At 48.6% G+C, this 11,233-nt stretch overlaps 1 pseudogene; it reads right to left on the minus strand.

Annotated features, from left to right (window-relative positions):
* Window positions 1–7,115: 7,115 nt before the first annotated feature.
* On the minus strand, window positions 7,116–8,467 carry LOC111553530 (annotated as a pseudogene).
* Between the last annotated feature and the right edge of the window lie 2,766 nt (window positions 8,468–11,233).

Consider the following 11,233-nt stretch of genomic DNA (forward strand, 5'->3'; position numbering starts at 1 on the left):
TTTTGCCAGTATTTGGTGATGTCAGTATTCTGGATTTTGGTCATCCTAATAGGTGTGCAGTGGCATCTCATTGTTGCATTTCCCTGAGGAAATATTTTGTGTAGCATCATTACATATGCTTATTTTTCATTTGTGTCTTTCATTTGGTGAGATGCCTGTTAAGGTCTTTAGCGTTTTTTTTTTTTTTTGAGACAAGGTCTTGCTCCATTACCCAGGCTGGGGTGCAGTGCCACAATCTTGGTTCACTGCAACATCTGCCTCCTGGGTTCAAGCTATTCTCCTGCCTCAGCCTCCCGAGTAGCTGGGATCATAGGCATGCACCACCACACCTGGCTTATTTTTGTATTTTTAGTAGAGACAGGATTTCGTCATGTTGGCCAAGGCTGGTCTCGAATTCATGACCTCAAATGATCCACCTGCCTTACCCTCCCAAAGTGCTGGGATTACAGACAAACCACTGCTCCCGCCCTTTAGCTCATTTTTAAATTGGGTTGTTTCTTACTATTCTGTTTTAAGAATACTGATACATTTTTACAACAGCCCTTAATCAGATACGTTTTGGCAGGTGTTTTCTTCCAGTTTGTGGGTTTTCTTTTTAGTGTCTCTCACAGAGGAAAAGGAATACATCTTAATCAAATCCAGCTTATCACTTCTTTCTTTTATGAACTGCAACTCTGTTTTTTTTTTCTAAAAGTCATTATCAAACCCTTATCAGTTTTATAATTTTCTGTTATATTTTAGGTCTTTATTTTGAGTTAATTTTTGTTAAGGTACAAGGTCTGTGATTCTTTTTTTGCCGAAATGGCAAAGATGGTGGCCTGCCCCTCCTTCTGGGAGGTCCCAGTGCTCTGCTCCCACCCCCACCTCATGGGCTTGGACTCTCCAAAGCTTGAGAAATGCAATGGCTGCCCAAACAGCAAAGATGTCAGCACATTTCTCCCTCTGGTATGTTCAGAAAGGTTTCACATCTCTGTTGGCCGGAGAATACCACGACTGGGGACCCACTTAAAAAAGCCAACAAGGGGCTGTTCTGCAAATACATGGCCAGGCTGCTTTTTTTAAGCCCATAGAGAGGTGGATGTGGAAGGGGTCCCCAGCACATCACAGCTACCCTGTGAAATGAGACCAGACTGCTATTGTAAGCAGATCCCTGTTTCTGTTTCTCTTCACTGGGAGGGAGCTCTCAACTAGGGTCTTCAGGTGCTCTTGCCAGTGCTCTCTAGCCAGCACAGATTCGATTCCTCCATAGGATGGGGCTACCAGAGGGCGAGGCGGGCCATCTTTGCCATTTCGGCGACTTAGCCATTCCAGCCTTCGGCCTTCAGAGTGCAGGCCAACCTGGGGCAGAAGTGGTTCCACCGCACTGCACAGCACGGCACAGCTGTGCTACGAAAACCTGGTGCAATCCGGCTCACTGCAACCTCCGCCTCCCGGGTTCCAGCAATTCTCCAGCCTCAGCCTTCCGAGTAGCAGGGACTACAGGCGTACGCCAGCACGCCCAGCTAATTTTTGGAGTTTTAGTAGGGATGGGTTCTCGCATGTTGCCCAGGCTGGCCTCGAACTCCTGATCTCAAGCAGTCCGCCCGCCTCGGCCTCCCACAGTGCTGGGATTACAGGGGGAGCCACCGCGCCCAGGCCAGACTGCTTTTTTAAAGTGGGTTGCCGATCCTGTTCCTCCTCAATGTGTGAGACCTCCCTTGAAGACCAGGGGTCTTCAGCTGCACCTGCCAGTGTCTGCCGGCCCACAGAGGTCTCCAGCCTCCCTGGGATGAAGCTCCCAGAGGCAGAGGCAGGCCGCCACCTTTGCCATTTGGGTGGCTTAGCCAGTCCAGCTTTTGGGCTTTGGAGTGTTCTAGGTGACTGGGGGCTGAAGCGGACCCTTAGCACAGCGCAGCTGGTCTACAAAAACGAGGCCAGACTGCTTTTTAAAGGGAGCCCCTGATCTTGTTCCTCCTCACTGGGCAGGGCCTCCCAACGGGGGTCTCCAGCCACCTCCCGCAGGTGTGTTTGGGCCACCACCAGGTCCATCCCTCCTGGGGACAGAGCTCCTGGAGGGAGGGGCAGGCCGCCACCTTGGCTGTTTCACAGCCTTCACTCGTGTTACCTCCAGGTACAGGAAGATCCGAGCTGGCTAGGGACAGGACTGGGCCCCAGCATACTGCAGCAGCCCTACAGGAAAGTCTCCAGAGTGTCACGTGGATGCCCGTTACCACATCCTCTCACTGGGCTGGTCCTCTGGGTCTGGGCTTCCAGCAGTCTCCCACCAGAGGTACCAAACCAGCAGCAGCTCTGCAACGCCCTGAACAGAGCCTCCAGGAGCCACTGAAAGCCTCTCTGCCACTGCCTCTACAGTGGAACTGCCCTTGCTACCTTCGGACTGACGAAGCAGCAAAGACCCTACCTGCCTTATCCACACCTCCAGTAGGCTGCAGCTGACCCAGACAGAGGAGGCCAGTCCATCTCTCACTGCTTTAAAAAAAAAAAAAAAAAAAAAAAGGCAGTCTGGCCATATTTTCACCGAGCACCTGTGCTGTGCTGGGGGCAGGCTTCCATTCCTGGTCGCGCGGTTCACTTCCAAGCCAGACGGCTGGATCCGCCAAGCCACCCAGACCGCAGAGATGGCAGGCTGCCCCTCCCGCTAGGAGCTCCGTCGCAGGGAGGCCTCAAACCTGTCAGCTGGAGAGCACTGGCAAGAGTGCCTGGAGACTCCAGTTGGGAGGTCCCGCTCCGTGAGGACGGCGAGAGGCTGGGCTAGGCTGGTGCTGCCACCCCCGATCGGCTTGAACCCCTTAAATGCCCTCAGGATGCAATGGCTAAGCTGCCACAACAGCAAAGATGGTGGCCCACCTCTCCTTCTTGGAGGTTCATCCTGGGGAGGTTTCAGATCTCTGTCAGGTGGAAAACACCGGGATCAGGGACCCCGCTTAAAAGGGCCAAGTGGGGGCAGCTCTACGAAAACGTGGCCAGACTCTGCTTTTTCAAGCGGGTCCCCGATCCCGTTCCTCTTCACTGGGTGGGAGCTTTCAACTGGGGTGTCCAGCCACCCTTGCCTGTGTTCTCTGGCTGACAGAGGTCCCAAACCTCCTGGAGACGGAACTCCCAGGGAGTGCGGCAGGCCACCATCTCTTCTCTTTGGGCGACTTAGCCCATCCAGCCTTCGGGCTCAGGAGTGAACCAGGAGACCGGGACAGAAGCAGACCCCCAGCGTAGCACAGCACAGCACAACACCGCGGCTCAACAGAACCATGCCCAAACTGCTTTTTGAAAAAAAAAACGTGGTGCTGTTTTCTAAAAACAGGCACAATTGCTTACGCCTGTAATCGCAGCACTTTGGGAGGCTGAGGTGGGCAGAACGTAAAGTCAGGAGTTGGAGATAAGCCTGGTGAGCATGGTGAAACCCCCTCTTCACTAAAAGTACAAAATATTAGCCTGTAGTCCCAGCTGCTCAGGAGGCTGAGGCAGGAGAATTGCTTGAACCCAGCAGGTGGAGGTTGCAGTGAGCTCAGACTGCGCCACTGCACTCCAGCCTGGGTAGCACGGCAAGACTCTGTCTCAAGAAAATAAAAAATACGGCCCCAATCCCGTTTCTCCTCACTCAGCGGGACCTGCCAACCGAGGTCTCTCCAGCTACCTCGTAGAGATGCATTCAGCCCGTCAACAGGTCCCTACCTCCCTGGGACAGAGCTCCCAGCGGGAGGGGCAGGCCACCATCTTTGCTGTTGTGCAACCTTCATACTTCCAGGTGTTGAACAATCCGAGGTGACTAGGGACTGGAGTGGGCCCCCAGCATACTGCAGCAGCCCTACAGAAAAGTGGCCACACTATTACGTGGGTGCCCATTCCTAAAACTTCTCACCTGGCAGGTCCTTCAGGCCTGGGCCTCTAGCCACCCCTCGTCAGACCTATGGAGCCAGTGGCACCTCGGCAACTCTCTTGACGCAGCCTCCAAGGGCAACCGAAAGCCTCTCTGCCACTGCCTCTGCAGTGGAACTGCCCTTGCTACCCTTGGACTAGTAAAGGAGCAAAGACCCTATGTCCTTGATCCACACCTCCAATAAGCTGCAGCTGACCAAAGGAGAGGAGGCCAGTCCTTCTCCCGTGGCCCCCCCACACGCTCCCCTCTGCTCACTACCAGACAGGGAACCCCTGGCTTGGGCCCACAGCACAGACCTTCCATCCTGGGCTGACTGCGCTGAGCAAATGCTGACCTGCACCTCTCTGTGTGGAGCCCCCAGGAGACACGCAAAACACCCTTGGCCACAACCACTACTAATGTCCCTTTCTCTGGGCCTCCGAGTTGGGGAAGGAACACAAACACTGAGATCGCCCCAGAGCTGCAGCGAGCAGCCCAGGAGTGCCAAGCCCCAATCTACAGCCAGCACTCAAGGGGGAGAGGAACCCATACTTTCAGAGTACTGGGAAGGAACACGGCTGCAACTGTGGTTCAACATAGATGAGCCACACAAGTGAGCAAGAGTTTACCAACTGACCAGTATTCCGAAGCACCACCTCCTGGATCACACCCCAAAACCTCAACACCAAAAATACCTTGCTAACATACCTCCCTCTGAAACCAAGGACAAGAAGTCAGCTTCAAATCAAGACCTGAAAAAATGTCAGCTCCATGAAAACATCCAGAAAAGAAGTCTATTGACTGTACTCAGTCTACACTGAAGTGAAAGGAACACCCACATGCAGAGATGAGAAAGAACTAATGCAAGAACTCTGGTACCTCAAATGGCCAGAGTGTCATATATCCTTCAAATGACCACAACAGTTCTGCAAGAGTTCTTAACCAGATGGAGCTGGCCTACATGATAGAAATAGAATTCAGAATATGGGCAGGAATGAGGATCTCTGCGATTCAGGTAGCTGGCAAAATGTAGTGCAAGGAAACTGAGAATCACAATAGAATAATACAGGAGCTGACACAATAGAATCATACAGGAGCTGAAGGATGAAATAGCCACTATTAGAAAAAGAAAAAACCCTAAGAGGCCTGACAGAGTTGAATAACACAATACAAGAGTTTCACAATGCAACTGCAACAATTAAGAGCAGCATAAATCTAGCTGAGAAAAGAATTTCAGGGCTTGAAGACTGGCTCTCTGAAATGAGACAGTCAAACAAAAAATGTATAAAAACCATCAAAAGACATGAACAAAACCTCTGAGAAGTATGGGACTATGTAAAGAGGCCAAATCTATGAATCACTGGCATCCCTGAAAGAGACAGGGAGAAAGCCAACAACTTGGAAAACCTATTTCAGCATATTGTCCATGAAAACTTTTCCAACCTCACTAGAGAATCAAACACATTGAAGAGATACGGAGAGCTCCTGCAAGATTTTACACAAGAAGACCATCTCCAAGACACATAATCCTCAGATTATCTAAGATCCAAATGAAGGAAAGAATGTTAAACGTGGCAAGAGAAAAAGGGCGAGTCACCTGCAAACGGAACCCCGTCAGGCTAACAGTGAACCTCTTAGCTGAAACCCTACAAGCCAGAAGAGATTGGGGTACTAGATTCAAAATTCTTAAAATAAACAAATCCTTCAACCAGTAATTTCATATCCAGCCAAAGTATACTTCCTGAGGGAAGGAGAAATAAGATCTTTTTCAGATAAGCAAAAGTTGAGGGAGTTTGTTATCACCAGACCTGCCTTACAAGAGATCTTGAAAGGAGCGCTAAATATGGAAAGACTGCTACCAGCTAGTATAAAAATGCACTGAAATACACAGACCACTGCCAGTATGAAGCAACCACATGAACAAGCTGGCATAACAGTTGGCTAACAACACAACATCAGAATCAAATCCACAAATATCAACACTAACTTTATGTGGAAATGGGTTAAATACCCTTCACTAAAAAGGCACATGTTAGATATGTCTAACACATAATGACACCCAGAGGCTCAAAATAAAGGGATGGAGGAAAATCTACCAAGCAAATGGAAAACAGAAGAAAAGCGGGGCTTGCAATCCTAATTTCAGACAAAACACATTTCAAACCAACAAAGATCAAAAAAGACAAAGAAGGGCATTAAATAATGGTAAAGTGTTGAATTCAACAAGAAGACCTAACTATTCTGAATATATATGCACCCAGCACAGGAGCACCCAGGTTCATAAAGCAAGTTCTTAGAGCTCTACAAAGAGACATAGACTCCAACAAAATAATAGTAGGAGACTTTAATAATCCACTGACAATGTTAGATCATTGAGGGAGATAATTAACAAAGATATATGGGACATGAAGTCAACACTGGACCAACTAGGTCTGATACACTGCTACATAATTCTCTCTCTGAAAACAACAGAATATGCATTCTTCTCATTGCCACATGCTCTGAAATCAATCTCATAATTGGATATAAAACAATCCTTAGCTAATGAAAAGAACTGCAATCATACCAAACATACTCTTGAACCACAACACAATAAAAATTCGTGTTAGATATCAAATTAATGACCTAACGTCACAACTGAAAGAATTAGAGAAGCAAGAATAAATCAACTTCACAGCTAGCAGAAGACAGGAAATAACCAACATCAGAGCTTCACTGAAGAAGGAAATTGAGACTCAGAAAATTATCCAAAAGTTCAACAAATCCAGTGGTTGATTTTTTGAAAAATGTAATAAGATAGATCACTAGCTAGACTAATAGAGAAGAGAGACGATCCAAATAAACACTGTTAGAAATGATGAAAGGAATGTGACCATTGACCCCACAGAAATACAAGTAAAATGAGTAACTACTGCAAATGCTTCTATGCACACAAACTAAAAAACCTTCTTACAAGAGATAGGGAAATTTTTCTACAAATATACCCTCCCACGACTGAATCAAGAAGTAATTGAATGTTTTAACACACAAATGATGAGCTCCAAAACTGAATCAGAATAAACAAGCTACCAAAAAAAAAAAAAAAGCCCAGGACCTGATGGATTCACAGCCAAATTCAACCAGATGCACAAAAAAGAGGTGATACCATTTCTGCTGAAATGGGGCCAGCTGAAGTGCAAACTCCACGGGGTTTGCTGTCACTCTGCCAGCCATCTGTCCAGCAGGCCTCAGCTTCACAAACAGGAAAACAGAAGGAGTGCATCTACTCACGGGGCATCACGCTGCCCCCGCTCACAGCCACCACCTGCATCAAGGCAACGTGCATGCGGGAGCTTGGTTCCAGGAGGTGTCTGTGAGCTTCTCTCCTGGGGTGGACCACTGCAGATGACCTGTCCTTGCTTTCTCATCACCAGATCTCCGTTTTTGGTGCTGACGCAGAAGTCCAGACATTAAAACTAACACGTTTTCACAAGAACCACAAAGAGGGAGGATCCAGGCACATTTTTTCTTTCTGTATCACCCTGGAATGATGGGGAAATTTCCCCAAAAACCATGTGTACTGTGATTGCATGTATTGGGGTGAGTATATTAGACTAGGGGGCTGCGGATGGGTGGGGAAAATCTTTTATGGGAGGTATTCCTCTAAGCAATTCTTGACAAGTCTTTTCTCCTCCCTTCTGGAAGCTTCTGGCACTGGAGGTGGAGGCAAGGCATGTCAGCGGTGGAGGTCAAGACCACATGTGCTTGACACAGTGCGCAGAGCCTGGCTGGGCTGCGGGGGGGGGGCTGAGCATGTGCAAGAGGGCCCTTGGCTTGGGCCACTGAATGCCCCTTGCTGGCTAGTCAGCCGGGACCCCTGCCCCTCCCACTCACACGGTAGACAAACTCTTCACAGATCCTGTGTGTGTCCTCAGGCACCATCATGGAGTAGCCCACGGTTCTGGGGTCTGTGAAGGTCTCAAGGTCTTTGCCACCTGGTATGATTTTGTCTCCAAAGAAATAAATGGCCTTATAACCATCATTTTTCACATGTTGCAGGCAATACCTCTTGTCCCATCCATCAGGAAAGACATCAAAGCTGATCTGGCCTCCTGTGAAAAACCTAAGACCTTTTCCTGCAAACCCCTTCCTTGATCTGCTACAGGTTTTTCTCTTATATTTTCTTTTTTATTGAATTCGTAGAACTCCATGTGTTCCTCTTGGCTGCAGCTTCTTCCAAATAGGGGACATGTTTAACATCCCATTTCAGAATTCAGTGAAAGTACCCCTCTTCTTCAGCAGTTTAATTTTTGCATTGTAGCCCAGACAGCAGTTGATTAAATCTTGGATTAGGACCTCACCCAGGTGACTTTGAATGCTCGTGACATTTACATGAGCATTTCCCATGTTTGTATGCTACCAAGCCCTTTTATGGAAACGTGTAATCATATTTTTCAACCACATTATTTCCCAGTTGCTCCTGCACTTCCTCAAACTCCAGCATGCCTACCTCTCCGATTTTGATCTTCTGCCTCACTTTTATGTAGGAACTCATCATTTGGTAATTTTCTGCTGGAGGGTGGTCAGGGTCCCATCAATGTCCAAAAGGCCGAGTGCTGGGCTGGGTGCTGCCATGTCCCCAGTTTCCAACTGCACCTTACAAGACTGGTTGGCACCAGCCCATGGTAATTTCTATCCCATCTTCTCTGCGTATCAATTTGATTATTCTAGGCACTTGATTTTAGTAGAATCATACAATATATTCCTTTTGTGTCTGGCTTATTTCATTAGGCATAATATTTTCAGTGTCCATCCACATCATATCATGTATCAAAATTGTTTTTTAAAGATGGATGATGTACAATTGCATGTATGTACCACCTTGTTTTTATACATTCATTTGTTCATTGATAGTTGGATTATTTCCATCTTTTGGCTCTTGTGGACTAGTGATGCTATAAATGTTAGTATACAAATACCTGTTTGAGTTCTGTTTGCCATTCTTTTTGTTATATATCTAGTAGTAGAATTCCTGGGTCCAATGGTAGTTCTTAACCTTTGGAGCAACTGCAAAGTGTTTTTCACAGTGACTGCAACTTTATGCATTTCTACCAGCAATGTATCAGTTACAATTTCTTGTCAATACTTATTTTCCTTTAAAAAAAATTATCCGGCAGGTGCGATGGCTCACACCTGTAATCCCAGCACTTTGGGAGGCCGAGGCGGGCGGATCACGAGGTCAGGAGTTCAAGATCAGCCTGGTCACGATGGTGAAACACGTCTCTACTAAAACTACAAAAACTAGCCGGGCGCGGTGGCAGGCGCCTGTAATCCCAGCTACTCAGGAGGCTGAGGCAGAATTGCCTGAACCCGGGCAGCAGAGGTTGCAGTGAGCCGAGATCACACCACTGCCCTCCAGCCTGGGTGACAGAGTGAGACTTCATCAAAAGAAAAAAAGAAGAAGGCAGGGTCAGCCCTCAGACCCACTCCCCATCCTGTGATGTGCTGTCCCCATCCTGTGATGTGCTGAAGGGGACCCTGGCACCAGGTCACTGTGCTCTGCTGGGGCCTCTCAGACCATGGCCATGCCAGGCTGAGTAGCCACTGGATGTTTCTGGTCAGGGCCACCCCACCCAGCAGAGTCAGAAGAGGACCATTTCCATGAGCTGAAGGGAGGCACCAGGGAGGGCAGAGGCTGGCGCTCCAGACTGGAGGTGAAGATGGCAAAACCGGGCATGAGGAGCAATGATGCAAAGCCAGCCGGGTGCAGAGCCGCCGCCACCCCACAGCTGCCAACCTCCTTCTTGCCTTTTCTGCATGAGACCTGTCGACTGAGCGGACCCAATACACACCAGGGGTGCCGCGGCTGCCTGAACCGGTTCTCGGAAGCGGAACTGGTATAGGAAAGGTGAGGCTCATTTGTTCAAGTTTTGATACATATTTACCCAATTACCTTCCAAAGAGTGGAACAGGTTACCCTCCCCCCAGCAGTAAGAGTACCAATTCCTGTTTCATTGCACCTTCCCCAACGTGGATGGTTCTTTTAAACAAACTTTACTAAACGGACAGGCAAAAGGTGGCGTTAGGAACTGTTTTATTTCCCTTTATTTGTCATCCTGGATATTTCCTCAAGGGCATTTTTTGCCAGCCATTTCCATCCGTTTTTCTATTTTTCTATTCTTTGAAAAGGTAAGTTCCTGAATGAGGTTTGAAGGAAGGCATCAACAGCAGTCATTACATTATCATTAGTATGATGTTGATGTCACAGAAAGGGGAAGGAGAGCACTGCAGAGACACCGTCCAGCCCAGCTTCACGGTCAGCACAGGGAAAGGGTCTGCATACATGGAGGAAAGAGAAGCAAGCTGGGATCTATTGAAATGTCATAATACACAGCTTTGCAGACGCTGCTGCCTCCCAGAGTCCCCTGCCATCAGCCATGGTCAACCCCACCATGTTCTTTGACATTTCCATTGGTGGTGAGCCCTTGGGCTAGTCTCCTTCCAGATTTTGCAGACAAAGTTCCAGAGATAGCAGAAAACTTTCATGCTCTGAACCCTGAAGAGAAGGAATTTGGCTATGAGGGTTCCTGCTTCCACAGAATTATTCCAGGGCTTGTTGCCCGGGTGGCAACTTCACAGGCCATAATGACACTGGCGGCAAGTCTGCAAGGAGAAATTTGATGACAAGGACTTCATCCTGATTCATCCGGGTCCTGGTGACTTGTCCATGGCAAATGCTGGACCTAACACAAACAGGTCCCAGTATTTCACCTGTGAAGCTAGGGCTGAGTGTCTCGGTGTCTCGGTGGCAAGCACGTGATCTTTGGCAAGGTTCATGGACACGGTGGAAGCCACAGAGCGCCTGAGCCCAGGAATGGCAAGACTAGCAGCAGATCACCACACTGCCGACTGTGGACAGCGCTGACCACTGGGCTTGTGTTTTCTCTTAACCACAGCCCACTCCTTCCCTAGCTCGGGAGCGCCCCTCCACCCCATTGCTCACAGCGTCCTATCGTCTTTGTGCTCTCGCTGCAGTTTCCTTATTCCCCTCCACATTTAGCTGGACTGCAGAGTTACAGTTATGAAATAAAATAAATAAATAAATGGAATAGACATGCCCTAAAATCCACCGATTCCACTTCCTGGTATTACCCCCAGCGAGGCACCCACGGAGACAGGATGCACGTGAGCATGCTCCGGAGAGCACTGTGGATGCCAAGGGCCAACTGGAAACAGCGCAGACGGCAGCAAGAGGGAGATGTTCGCTGTGACAGCTGCACACGTGCCGGGAACTCCAGGCAGTGACAACAGCGGGCCGGTCCCCGTGTCCGGGGACGGGAAGAGCTGCACACTGCTGGGTGAGAAAGCAAGCTACGAACATTCCGTGGAATATGACACCAC

This window comes from Piliocolobus tephrosceles, chromosome 18 (assembly GCF_002776525.5).
Source record: "Piliocolobus tephrosceles isolate RC106 chromosome 18, ASM277652v3, whole genome shotgun sequence".
Lineage (NCBI taxonomy): Eukaryota > Metazoa > Chordata > Mammalia > Primates > Cercopithecidae > Piliocolobus > Piliocolobus tephrosceles.